General features: G+C 38.9%; 1 protein-coding gene and 1 pseudogene across 1 annotated transcript in view; both read right to left on the reverse strand.

Annotated features, from left to right (window-relative positions):
- The window catches only part of LOC137234942 (nuclear factor 1 X-type-like), a 2,160,399-nt gene that overhangs the window by 872,343 nt on the left and 1,273,498 nt on the right, over positions 1-14,558 (reverse strand). The window lies entirely within an intron of this gene.
- On the reverse strand, positions 11,080-13,555 carry LOC137234430 (microspherule protein 1-like; annotated as a pseudogene).

Genomic DNA, 14,558 nt, shown 5'->3' on the forward strand with positions numbered 1-14,558 from the left:
ACGAAAAGTGGTTCTGAGTCCAAGGCGAAAATTCTATAAACTTCGCAACGAGGTGGTATAACAAATGTATCGCTTTCCATTCCGTGAAGGATGGGAAGTGCGATCTTTTCATTGCCTGTCCAGAAGGAAATGCAATTTGTTGCATAGCTGATATCGCATTTATTTCTTTTTAGGAAATCCTTACCAAGTATTCCATCTGATGGAATGTTGAAATCATTGTCTACCATGTGCAACGTATGTTTGATATAAAAATTTGAAAAGTGTAAGTTAGTTGTAAAAGTACCTAATTTAGAAACTGTATCTGTAGTTACTCCAGTAATATTAATTGTATCATTGTTATTAATTGACAGATTTTTATTAAGTGAAGAAATTTTAATTAACGAAACGTCGGCTTGTGTGTCGACTAGAAATGTACAAAATTTGTTAGAGCAAGTTAAATATATTAGTATAAAATCGAAATAATTTAAGTTAAGACAATAAACGTTTTTAGAAGAAAAATTGTGAGCTGAATCAGTTAGTAATTTGTCTCGTCCTCACTCAGTGTTCGCTCCTGAGGGGCTTCCCTGTTTAAAGCCCGGACGCTTGCATTTCTACCTCTATTATTGGAAGTGTTAGAACCGTTGTTATTGCTAGTACGACTATTGTTGCTATTATTGTTATTGTTAGGCTGATTCCGATTTCCGCCCCCGGAACGGAAATTTTGCCTTTGATTTCCGCGATTAAAGTTGTTGCCATAGTTACTAAAAGATGGTCTATTTTGTCTATAATTGTTAAAGTTACGACTTTGATTTTAGAAATTTCGACCTCGGTTATTACTTTGAAAATTTCTAAGATTGTTATTGTTCCGCGGCCTAAATGCTAAAACTTGATGTTCTTTTATTTCATTTCATTGCTCTACAATCAGTTTGGCTACTACGTCCTTGGAATCAGAAAAATTGGTTGAAGCGAGGATTGATTTGACTAAACTGGTTTTTGCGTTCAATCGGCAAACGTTAACTGTTTGCGCGATGGCCATTTCATGGGCTTTGTCCTTAGTAATCCCTTCGATAATGAGGGAACGCTCTAAAGCGTCAGACAATTCCTCGACGCGTTTTGCAAAATCGGTGTAATTATTAAATTGCAAAGCTGCTATTTTTCCGGCCACAACTTTGGAGTTTATACGGTTTTATACGGTTACGTAGTGCTATTTTTATATCGTTAACTGAAAGTATTTGAGTTGCTATCGCTTCTCGAGCTTTACCATCGAGTTTGGATTTAATATATGAAATACAAATGCCAGTTAAATTTTCTTCGACAAATTGTTCGATTAACTAAATTTTAGTAATGAAAGATTCTAGACCTAGGGGCTCACCGCTATAATTTTCACGCATAATACCAGTACATATGCCGATAAACGTCCTTTTTTCTTCAGGAGTCGCCATATTTGTATCGGAATTAGATGGATTTGAAATATTCCTCAAATCCGTGAAATTCTCCGGACAAAGAAAGTCTAACAACAAGGTTTTTGATTGTACTGGGCGAATATGTGGTTGAGCCTTCGGAAACTGGGCTTTTAAAATCAAGATTTTCGGAATCGGAACTTTCGGAATTAAAATTTTTGGAATTGGAATCTGAATTTTTGGAATTTTCGGAATCTGAGTCTTGTTCTGAGATTCTGGGAACTACTTTTTGGTTTCTAAGGAACATATGTACTAGGAAGCAAAGAAGAAATATTTAAACTGATTAAAGTCGAATTTGTAGAAATTGCTTACGAAAGTTTAACAGAAATTGAAATTGAATTGAATGTTGATGTGAAATTGAAAGAATTATCCGACAATTTAATGAAAGACTGAATATTTAATAATAAATTGAATGTATATTGAAGTAATTTAATTTAAATTGATTTCAAAGGAAAATATTTTATTTTGGTAAAAGGACTTGGCTGTTGATAACGGGCGCACCGCTTTATTAAAAAGATCTCAATATGTTTGTGCTATTACGGACGCACCGTTTTTATTAAAATTGTATGGTTTTATTTTTATAGATACGGGCGCACCGCATCTTTTCAAATGTGTAATATGAATGATCTCGGACGCACCGGGATTAAAAGAAATTCATTGGTTAATTACGGAACCACCGCTTTATGCAAAAAAAATATTAATTATGTTTTTTTTTTTTTGTTTGTATTGTTATAGTCCTAAAAAAGTCCCTAAAAAACTCCGACGGGATCCCGGACAGATCCCGAAAATCATCCAGAAATTATCCCGGAGGGGTCACAAAATGATTCCGAAATAGTCCCGAAATCACCCTGACGGGATCCCGGACGGATCCCGAAAACCATCCAGAATTTATTTCTGAAGGGTCCCCAAATGATCCCGAAATAGTTCGGAAAGAGTGTCCAAAATTTAACTAATTTTCAATTCTTCGTCATAATGTCAACCCATCTACCAAGTTGCATCGCTTTATCCGTATTTTCGGTTTTTCGAAACTTTCACTATCGAAAAAGTTGGCGTGGTTATAATCCGATTTCTTTCATTTTAAATAGCGATCTGAGAGTGCCAGGAACTTACATACCAAATTTCATTAAGATACCTCAAAATTTACTCAAGTTATCGTGTTTACGGACAGACGGACGGACATGGCTAAATAAATTTGTTTTTTTGCCCGGATCATTTTGATATATAGAAGTCTATATCTATCTCGATTACTTTATGCCGTTACGGGGTACCGTTATGCGAACAAAATTAATATACTCTATGAGCTCTGTTCAGCTGAGTATAAACAGAAGCTGACCAGCAAGGGTAACCTATCAACAGAGATAAATTTCCAACATACAAAGTATATGGATCTATTAACTCGGGTTTGTACAAGGAACTTTGATGGTATCATCACTATAAACAGCCAGCACTGTTTAGGCCCCAGGCCTAAATATATCTCCCCACCCTCGTAACATAACTTTCTTTGGTAATTTTTTCTTCGTTACTATCACTCACATATTCTTGTGATCACTATACCCACAGGCGTGGTGAGTGGTGGTGCGTATGTATCCTATATTTTTCCCGCTGTGAACCCGCGGTACAGCAACTTTGTTGCCGGGAAACCCAACGAAGGGGCTGTGTCGTGGGTTCATCGGCTCATATGGCAAAGAGTCTCGTCCTCTTTTGATCCAGCAGCCAGCAAAGATACACGTAATCGTACGTTCACGTAAGTTGTAAATTTCCAAAAATATACTTAATAATTTCCTAAAATATTTTTAATATTTTAACCTTTCACAACATTTGTTAACATTTTCCTTAACACTTGTTGTATTTATACACATTGAATAAAAAAACACTGTGAATTCCTTTTATTAATACGAAACCTTTTTGGTGTTTTTATTTTTTTCTTCCCTTTTTTTCGCCTAACTAATCTTTAACAATTACGTGGGTGCGCGCCGTTGCCACCACGCATTTGTCCATGGTCCTTACCACGCCGGTAAGAAGAGCCAATTACCTATAACTACAGTCCACTCCACTCCCTAGGCAATTAATAGGAAGCAGATCCACCAAACACGCATTTACGATCGTGATAATAGTCATCAACAATTGGCACACACAAAAAAGTGATAACTACAATTTCGGTGATACAAACAAGATTCGAGGAAGATACAACATCGAACCTCCAAACAACAACAAACACACAATCATCACATCCAGATTTCACTTCAACGAAATTCTATATTCCAAGGTACGTGGTTTAGTATTCCGTGTATGGGGAATAGATGTAAAAAAAAAAATTGTTTTATAATAAGAATCCGAAGTTTTAAAATATAACTTTGAAGATTTTAGTGACGCGTAAGTGAATTTGAAATTGGTATGTTTTTTGTTTACATTTGAGTGCATATTAGCAGTGAACATTTTTTTTAATTCGTGCCCTTTCTCGTGCACACACTTATCTCCACAAAAGACAGGCAGTTAGTTAAAGTTTGTACACTTCCACCTTGTGACTATCTGGAACAATCCCCCACCAGCGGTAAGATTGTCCGGATACAGCTCAAGGTAGTACAACACTGCACTGTACCGGTCAACATAACCACAAATTTCAATTTCGACTCAAAGTTCACTGTCACATCACAAACATGTTTTGTACTCAAGCTAAATTGACTTGAAATTAGCGTTAAATAACGTGGTCTATTTTATTTTAATTTTATAGGAAATTTGTATTCCACACAATAAAACATATCGTTACCAAGTTTAAAATCACTTTTGCTCAATTCCACTAGATACACTGCAATTGCGTTTTTTGTTGTTGTTGTGGTACAAAGTACGTTGACTACAAAACACGTACGCTTGTTGTTGTTTGGGTGGCCAAAAGGCTTATTTCTTGTTCAATTTTTTAAAATTGAATTATTTTTATTTTTCACTTGCGGCTACACAAATCAGCTTTGACTGATATATTTTTGGTGATATAAAGACACTAATCACTTTAAAGTCTTAATACAGTCCTTGGTTAAATTACCAAAAAGTCCATAACGAGCCTTCATAGATTTTTTATTTTTTCACTAACACCACTTTTTCACTAGCCATTACTTATTGGCTTATACAATTCGTTAACACAGCTGCATTAGCACTTTCTTTTAACAATTACGTGGGTGCGCGCCGTTGCCACCACGCAGTTGGACAATCCCTCAAACTACTAGCTTTCTTGCAAGCTTCGAGGCCACTTCACCGAGAAATCTCTCTCGAATACATTCCTTCATTCCAGTTCATTTTCAATCAGTACTCTCTGCAAAGGCAATTAATTAATTAATATTTCAATAAATTTTCATTTAATATAATGGATACCTATATACGCCAAGCAGAGGCAGTGACTGAGTTTGAAAATGACTATCATGATATGTCCCCTTCAGACCATACAAAACACACCCTCTTAGTCCAAAAGGAGGAGTTGAAATCGCTATGGGAGAAGGCGAAGCAGACATATGAAGAACTCTTGAGCTCCTCAGAACTGGGGGCAAAAGAGCTGTCGGCCATCAAAAAGAAGCACAAAATTGCATACTTCAGCTTTCTCAAGTGCCAGGCAGCGATGGCTGAACTTTCGGAAAAACTTGAGAAAGCTGAAAAGAAAGAAGAAAGCTCAGGAGACAGGGAATATCGCGTGCGCCTGCCACCGTGTGATACGGACGTTTTCAAAGGAGATTACCTTTCTTGGCCTTCATTTAGAGACATGTTCACTGCTATATATATACGTAACAAAAACCTCGAAGCAGTATAAAAATTATATTATTTAAACCAAAAGATTCAAGGTGAGGCCAAAGAGATAGTTGGGCGATGTCCTTTAACGAAAGACGGTTTCGAAACAGCGTGGAAAAATCTTTGTGATAGATACGAAAATAAACGTATCTTAGTAAACGCCCAATTAAAAATTCTTTTTAGTTTGAAAGCAGTGACTGATATATTTTTGGTGATATAAAGACACTAATCACTTTAAAGTCTTAATACAGTCCTTGGTTAAATTACCAAAAAGTCCATAACGAGCGTTCATAGATTTTTTATTTTTTCACTAACACCACTTTTTCACTAGCCATTACTTATTGGCTTATACAATTCGTTAACACAGCTGCATTAGCACTTTCTTTTAACAATTACGTGGGTGCGCGTCGTTGCCACCACGCAATTGGACAATCCCTCAAACTACTAGCTTCTATAAAGAAACTGCAACGTGAAATAAATAATTGCATCTCGGCGCTCCAATGTCATCATATAGACATATCAAACTGGGATGCAATTATAACATATCTATGTTCCACAAAACTGCCAGAAACCACACTGGCACTCTGGGAACAAACAATTGAAAACAAAACGGAAATTTCAAAATGGGCTGATATGGATAGATTCTTATCCAATCGTTTCCAAACCCTAGAAACCGTGACTGATCTGAGAGGGGATACAGTTTCCAAAACCTCAAAGCCACAAGTATCTCGTTCGACAACAGATACATCTGCTAAAAAATTAGGGTCCTATCAGGCAAGTGCAAGTGTAGCCAAACCTACGTGTAAGATGTGCAAAAGTCCTGCACATCGAATTTAAAATTGTGAAAAGTACTTACGTTTAACACCCAATAAACGGTTTGAACAAATTAAGAGCAGCCGTGGGTGTATAAACTGCCTTTCTGCTGGCCATTCGGTAACAAAGTGCACCAGTCAAACGAACTGTGCCACATGTCATTTAAGACATCATACGCTGCTTCATATTTCGAATCAGCCAAAACCAACAAATACTTCTGACACTATCGGAGCATCTACCTCACCGGAAGCTCAAATACGACGCAATGCTGAAAGAGAAAACGCTCTGATTAATAATGTGAATTCATGTTTCGCAAACACAAGCATTCCCTGACTTACTACTGGCTGACAAACGATTTTTTGTCAGTGAGCCAGTCGATATAATTCTGGGCGGAGACATATACCCCCAAATTATGTTAGGCGGCATTAGGAAAGATGTGCTAAATACATTAATAGCACAGGAAACGGTGTTCGGTTGGATTTTGACAGGACGGACAGATGCGGTTGATACAAATAAAACCCTAGTTTCATATTTTAACGAGGTCACTTTAGACAAACAACTGGCGGCTTTCTGGGAGATAGAGGAAATTCCAAAGAAGAGGAGCATCAATAACGATGACACTTACTGCGAGGAGGTATACAGATCCCCAACAGTTCGGAACAACGATGGCAAATACATAGTCTCCTTACCCTTTAGGAAAGAGTTTAACTTAGGCCCCTCATTAAGAAGTGCGTGCTCTCAATTCTATCGCAACGAGACACAACTTGCGAAAAACCCAGTCCTTCAAACGGAATACAATATAGTTGTATCCGAATATGAAAGTTTAGGGCACATGAAACAAATAGGCAATATTTCGCCAGACTCAAATGACTGTTACTTCCTACCTCACCATGCTGTTATAAAGGAGGGAAGTACAGCGCCAAAAGTCAGAGTCGTATTTAATGCATCTTGTCCTACCACTAATGGCAAAAGTCTAAATGATGCCTTATATCCAGGTCCGATTCTTCAATCCGACCTGACAATTCTTATACTACGTTGGCGGCTGTTCAAATACAAATATAGGTCAATGAAGACCAAACAAAATATCAGCGAATCATATTTCGCAAATGCCCCGAAAACCCAATTAACATTTACGAATTGAAAACAGTAACCTTTGGTGTTAATTGTGCTCCGTATCTTGCGATTCGGACGCTGCACCAACTGGCTGATGACGTGGAGATATCGCATCCAATGGCAGCAGATATCCTGCGAAATTGCATGTACGCTGATGACGTACTCGCCGGTGGACACACCATCGAAATTGCAATCAAGGCAAGGGACGAGATATCATCGGCATTGCAATCGGCTGGTTTCCCATTGCGAAAATGGACGTCCAACTGCAAGAAAATTCTACAGAGTATACCGAGCAACACTTATTAAGCGAGGATTTTCTTGAGTTTGAATACACCAGCATGGTAAAAGCACTCGGTATCAGATGGAACGCTCATTTCGATTACTTCTACTTTGCAGCGAAACCATTTGATAATAACCCTACTGTAACAAAAAGGTCAATACTGTCTGCGATAGCAAAACTTTTTGACCCTCTTGGCTGGCTGGCACCAGTCGTAATTGTAGCCAAAATTATAATGCAAAATATTTGGTTGGAAGGCACGGGTTGGGACGAAGAAGTATCACCAACTACTCTAGATGGTTGGAACGCATTTATGCAAAATTACGGAAAAATCAACGATATCCGCATATCGCGATGGGTTCATTTTACCCCAAAGGAGAGCGTCGAAATACACGGATTCAGCGATGCTTCGGAAAAAGCATATGTCGCCACTGTTTTCCTGAGGGTACATACGAAGGATCAAGTCTTCACCAACTTGCTGATGGCCAAGACGAGAGTAGACCCGGTCAAAACTATATCATTGCCACGATTGGAACTCTGCGGCGCAGTCCTACTTGCAGAAATGATAGAGTCGGCCATAGAAAATATGCAACTTTCCAATATTAAAGTAACCCTTTGGACAGATTCGACTATAGTACTGGCATGGATCCGAAATCCACCATGTTCGTGGTCAACGTTTGTGGCACATCGAATAACGAAAATCATCGACAAAGTTGGAGACAAAGTATGGCGGCATGTAGACTCTGCGTCAAACCCTGCAGATTTGGCGAGCAGAGGCCTCCTCGCTTCGGATCTAATCGACAATTCTTTGTGGTGGCATGGACCTTCTTGGTTACAAGAAGACAACGAAAATTGGCCAACACAAGAAGAAGATTACAATACGAATATGGAGGAAAAGAGGGTGAAAGTTCATACAACTTCGGTCAAAAATAACTTTGATATTCTGGATAGGTTTTCCGATCTACCGAGGGTTTTGCGGGTTATATCCTATATTCTTCGGTTTTTCCAGAATACGCACCCAACAACTAAAGCCTCTTTTAAAAGGGATTCTTATTCGATAGCTCCTGACGAAATAGAAAAAACAACACGAAGATGGATAACAATATGCCAGAGGCAACATTATCAAGAAGATTACGCAAATTCGAAGTCAGGAAAACTAATAAATGGGAAGAGTGAGATTTTACCCCTGAACCCATATATAGATGACGAAGGCATCATACGAACTGGGGGGTTGGACTGTGGCATAGATAGACATGTCCCATAACGAAAGTCATCCCATTATTCTTCCTTATACTTGCAGGTTATCCAGACTTATAGTTCAATCCTCTCATGAGACCACCCTGCATGGAGGGAACCAGCTGATGCTACGTTATATCCGCACTCAGTACTGGATCCCTCGCGTTAAAGTCATGATAAGGTCGGTAATCCACAACTGTAAGGTCTGTACCATTTACAGGAAGCGGACACAAACGCAACTTATGGGGATCCTTCCGAAAGAGCGCACCACCTTTACTAGGGCCTTCACTAATACTGGGGTAGATTTCGCGGGACCATTCGATATAAAATCCTACCGAGGGAGGGGATTTCGAATTTCAAAAGGATATGTTTGCCTGTTTGGCTGCTTTTCGACGAAAGCCATCCGTCTCGAAGCGACAAACGACCTTAGTACCGGGTCGTTCCTAGCTGCCTTCGCCAGATTTGTATCCAGACGAGGCTGTCCGAAAAAACGTTTACTCCGACAATGGTACTAACTTTGTCGGAGCTTCTCGATCTTTACGATCCGAGTTTAAAGCATTTCTGCGTGAAGCGAGGGACGGAACGTTGACTAAATATATCCATCACATTATAGAATGGCATTTTATACCGCCAAGCGCTCCTCACATGGGAGGTTTGTGGGAAGCGGGGGTAAAAAGTTTTAAGACCCACTTTAAAAAGATCGCGTCAGATCATAAATATACTCTCCAAGAGTTTACAACCCTCTTATGTCGAATTGAGGCCTGCCTCAACTCGAGGCCTCTAAGTCCCTCATCCAACGACCCTTCCGACCTGGAGCCGCTTACTCCAGGCCATTTTCTCGTAGGTGGGCATCTTTTAGCTCCACCTGAACTCGACTGTAGTGAAAACCCTGCCTCCATTGCAAACCGATGGCAAAAGATGAAAGCCCTTCATCAGACCTTTTGCAAAAGATGGAAATCGGAATATCTCACCGAGATCTAGAAAAGGTATAAATGGAAACATCCACAATCCAACTTAAAACCCGGGGACCTAGTCGTCATAAAGGAGGATAACCTACAACCAAACGAGTGGAGAATGGGGAGAGTCGTTAACACACATCCAGGTTCCGATAACCGTGTACGTGTTGTTGACGTCAATACAATTAAGGGACAAATTAGCAGACCAATCGCGAAACTGGTACTACTTCCGCCCAACGACAACGAAAATGAACTTTAATAGTCCACATCCCAAATAACCCAGCTCTCGTTCACCCCGAACGAAGCCAACACCCCGGTAACCCTGCTCTCGTTCCCCTGAACGAGGCCAACATACCCTAAAGCAGATTCATTATATGCCACGGAATCCGCAATCAAATCTCCCATATATCATATCCCATATGAACCAAACTTCGAAATTTAAAAGTATTTTCGAATAAGAAGCTAATGTATCGTCGGGAGGAAAATGTACCTTAAATGTGATTATTCTTGAATACTCACTTATGATTCATATTTCGAACGTTTACTGGGTATAATACAAATTATTGGCAAAAAGTTTCGATATACGATAGCGTCTACAGATTACATTTTCAGGGTTTTCATGCACGGAATCATCGGCTTTCTGAATTGTATTAGATGGAAAATATTCCATTTTGTCATACGTGCATTTTAGCGTAGTGTGTAATCAAACAACATCGTTCAGACTTTAAATTTGGAATCGAGCCCTTCTACCCAATCAGATAAATGTATAGGTTCCAAATCGCATATGGATGTGTTTGCCAATAACACGTCAGTTTATATGGAAATGTTTCTGCAATGTTCTGGTAGTCAATAATAGTACTATTAAATTTGAATGTGCCAATCGTTCGTCCAAATTTCTTTTCGTATTCAAATATTTGTAACAAATCATAAAAGCTCGTATGAGTTTCCGCAACTGAGGTGATGTGAAAAAGCAGCCGAGCAGCAATTCTCCCTGACGGAGAAAAATACAAACATTGTCGCTTTTAACTACTTTATATTCTACAATTTTTATGGAATTTAATTGCTGATATACAGCTTTCGATTGAAAACGGGCAAATTTTCACCGAGCGCCGCTTGACCACTGTGTGGCGCATATAAAACGTGTTTGATATCGATCAAAGGTGTAGCGACCTCTGTGAGGAAAGTAAAATACAAATTGCCGTACCCTAGACCCCTAGAAACTGAAACTGCCAGAATGTCTGAGGCAATCTAAGAGGATGGCGAAGTACACGATTTGGAGACTATTATACGTTCGTTAAATAAAGAGATCGAATTGGACATCTACAGTGACAATCTTGATGAGTCAAGATGAAAATTTTTGTTCAAATACCTCTAATGCTTCGGGCAGTTCAGAAAGCCGTTCAAGGACTGTAACAGCGAGCCATACAACTAAACCAAAAGTATTAAATGCTTCTACGGTATGACTCAAAAATTCTCAAGTTAAAACGGAAAACGAAAACATTGTACCAGATTCAATACTGTTAAATTCCACTGAATAAAATGATTTAATTATGATTTTTTAAGTTATGTTAAAAGTACGTCCCTGACTTTGTATTAGATGTGTATAAATTTATTAGAGTATTTCCGTGCGTTTCTGCAGACTTTTTATAATTTATAATAAAAGTCATACAATTTTTACGGCAACTCCTAGTTAAAGCTGCGGTTGTCTTCGCGCTTCCATGTCGGATAGCATTTACTAGTTCATAATTTTCCAGAAAAAGAAATCGTAAACTGCAAATCTCAACAACACAATTGTTGGCGAGTCGAGTCTTATTCCCACTTAGCAACGGTGCACCATCAATGAATATAGGTCTTTTACCGTCGTTTGCTATAAAGAAATCTCCATTACTTCGAAGTTTAATTGTACCCTGGCGTCTTGATATCTTGCAGGCTGGCCCTTCTAGTGATAGGTCTACATCGACATGAGAATCTTCAACATAACGGCCAAAGGTTATTTCTTTGGATCGCATTAAGTAACGAACTAGCCGACCACGAAGTAAAGCTAGCGTTTGTCCATCAAATTCAGGTGGCGAGACACCTGTCACCGACATTCCACCGACTTAACTCGTTCTCTAAAATACGAATTTCACGCTTATTTTGACGATCGGTTAAAGCAAGTTCGATCTCCAATGCCTCATTACGTTGATCATTAAGTTCTGCATCGAGTATAAGATCTTCAGCACCAGAAAAACTTAATGGTTGCTCACTCATATGAAGTGGCTTAACAACTTGATCTGTCAATAATTGATATTGCTTCATAATTTTCCAATGATTTTGTAAAGATTTGGCTGTACGTGAAACATAAAATACAGAGGCATTTTTGTCCAGTAACTCTTGGAACTGCTCAAGTTTAGGGCTATCAGAACTTTTAAAAGTTCCTAAAAGTTCTTCTTCTTGAACACTAAAAAGAGCTATGCTTTGAACCGATTCTACCAACTCTGGATGTAGATTTTGCATGGCAGCTACAGCAATACGTGATATTGCCGGTTCGTACAACAGAGAAACCCGTAATTCGCAATTGGTACTCTAAGGCTACATGCAAAATCATCTAGAAAACATGGCCTGGCTACAACTATAGAAGGACAACGTCTTCACTGAATATGTTTAGGAAATTAACATTCAAGACCAAATCCATCTTGAAATGGGTCTGGCCATCTGGCACTGAATGGGAATACTTATTAAAGACAGGTGCAGTGTGGAAGGCTGCAAGGAGACAGTCACCATTTCTTCTGCGAGTGTCCACCTCGGGGTACATGAGGTTCTGAACTCTCAGCAGTTTTGTGGTGCCTGCCCTAGAGGCCGTGTCAAAATGCTCCATGGAACCTATCAGAAAGTTTATTTATGGAAATAAATGGAAACACGAAGGGTACATTAGGCAATTGGTTCCTGGAGAATGTACATCGAAATGGCGCATAGAGCGCTGCTTGCGCCCGATCTCCTTACCCGTGCAGCATAGTAGTAACCAACCAAAGGAATGTTTGGTTCACGGACTCTACTTCGAGGATTCCTTATGGTATTTTTGCCACAAAACGGGTTAATGCATAGGTATAGCGCGTTTCTAAATCCCTCTCCTCTAAAGGAGTAGGTGGAGTTTTTAAATTACAGTGCTATTCCACCACCGCTTAAATATCGCAATCTTACCAAAAATAAGCCTGTATGTAAATTTAAATAAATATCAACAATCGTCACAATTAATTAGGCAGCCATTGGCTTTCGCACGCCAATCGCAACATTTCCGCTAAATAATTAATTTAAACGCTATCCAACTTGGCAGCTATTAATAAATCAACTAATGCAAGTGCAAATACATTTTCATAATTTTAACATGCACATTTGATTAAGATATTGGGAATGGAAAACGCATAATGAGTTTAGTAGCCTCTTCACATATTACGACAATTACAGCAAGAACAGAAACAACATAAATGATGAGATCGTCGACTTCCTGCTAGAAGTCGTCTTCAAATATGTTAATATTGTCTGACAGCTTTCTTTTTCCTTTTTTCCTGGAGTATTGTGGATTCATGCGGCTACGCTCTTGTGGCCAAGAGGCACTTGCCAAAAATCTGCCACTTTTGCTGCACAGGTGTATTGTAAAGAAGAAATGGCAAGTGCAATTTTAAAAGGTTTTATTTTCGTTAATTTTATGGAAACTACTTTTAAATAATATTTTGCTTGAAGATCAAAGATCCAAGTTATATTTTTGGAAATCGGTGTGTCTTATGTAATGGTTTAAGTAGTGTTATTTTAACTTTAAGCACTTTGCGGAGAATTCTTGTTGTACACAAAGTGCTGACATACATATATATATAAATATGTGCGTATTGTTGTGCTTTAATGTTTTATTTAAACTTACTACCATCGCTATGCGCCACACCCTCACGCAACAGGACATACCTCAAGCCCTCCATTGTGTAAAGTTTAGCTGCCTCAATCGGATGACCGCTGGCCGCGCGATTTTAAAGTGTGCCAAAAATGCGCTACGGCCTTCTTGTGGCGCTCTTCGATAGTACGTATCAAATCTGTGTATGCTATACTCGCTCCGGCGAATACATGACGATATAGCGCGATATATATTCGCAATATTGTGCAACTGGCACGGTTTGAACTGCTGCTTGTTGGATTTTTGTACCACGTTCATCAGTGCCAGTACAGAGATGAACTGTCCTTTTGGGGTCATTAATTAATGTGACTGTTCATTGTAATATTTTAACCTGAAAATGCAAAAGAAAAATTGATCAATGAAAAGAAGGAAGTAAGATTAGAATTAGCAAATTTTTACTATACCAATAGTAACTATACTCACCGCATGTTGTAAATCAATGACATTTTTTTTTCCTTTTTTCCATTCAGGAAATGGAAAAGCGTAGCAGACGTCAAAATCTCTACATTTAATGTCTGACTGTCAATGATTATTGCAATACAAACGTTAGGCCTCATGCGCAAGCATCTCGCGCACTACACGTCACGCACTACACGTCACGCATTACATGCCGCACGACATATCGAGCACAACACGCCACACATGTCGCGTATTACATATCTCGACCAATCATTCATTTGGTCGAGATTTAAAATACTTAATTCCACGAATCTCAACATTATCGACAATACACGTCAAAAATAATGTTGAATGGTGGAAGGGCAACTCTATATTACATTTTCAGTCAGGTGTCGAACCGTTCCGTGTGGTGGCAGGCCACTTGTTGTGAAAACAAAGTTCACCACAAAAATAAATTTTTAGGACTACTTTCGGCGACATCTACCAACCAAAATTAAATTCTAAATAAACTAGTCCTAAAAGTCGGCGACAGATAGAATTCAGCATTGCGTACGACTCCAACTTTGACAAAGGTCGTATTTTATTTTGTTTCTTCAAGGGTCACAAATTGGGTTTGACGTTAAATTCAGGGC

This window comes from Eurosta solidaginis, chromosome X (genome assembly GCF_040869045.1).
Source record: "Eurosta solidaginis isolate ZX-2024a chromosome X, ASM4086904v1, whole genome shotgun sequence".
Taxonomy (NCBI): Eukaryota; Metazoa; Arthropoda; class Insecta; order Diptera; family Tephritidae; genus Eurosta; species Eurosta solidaginis.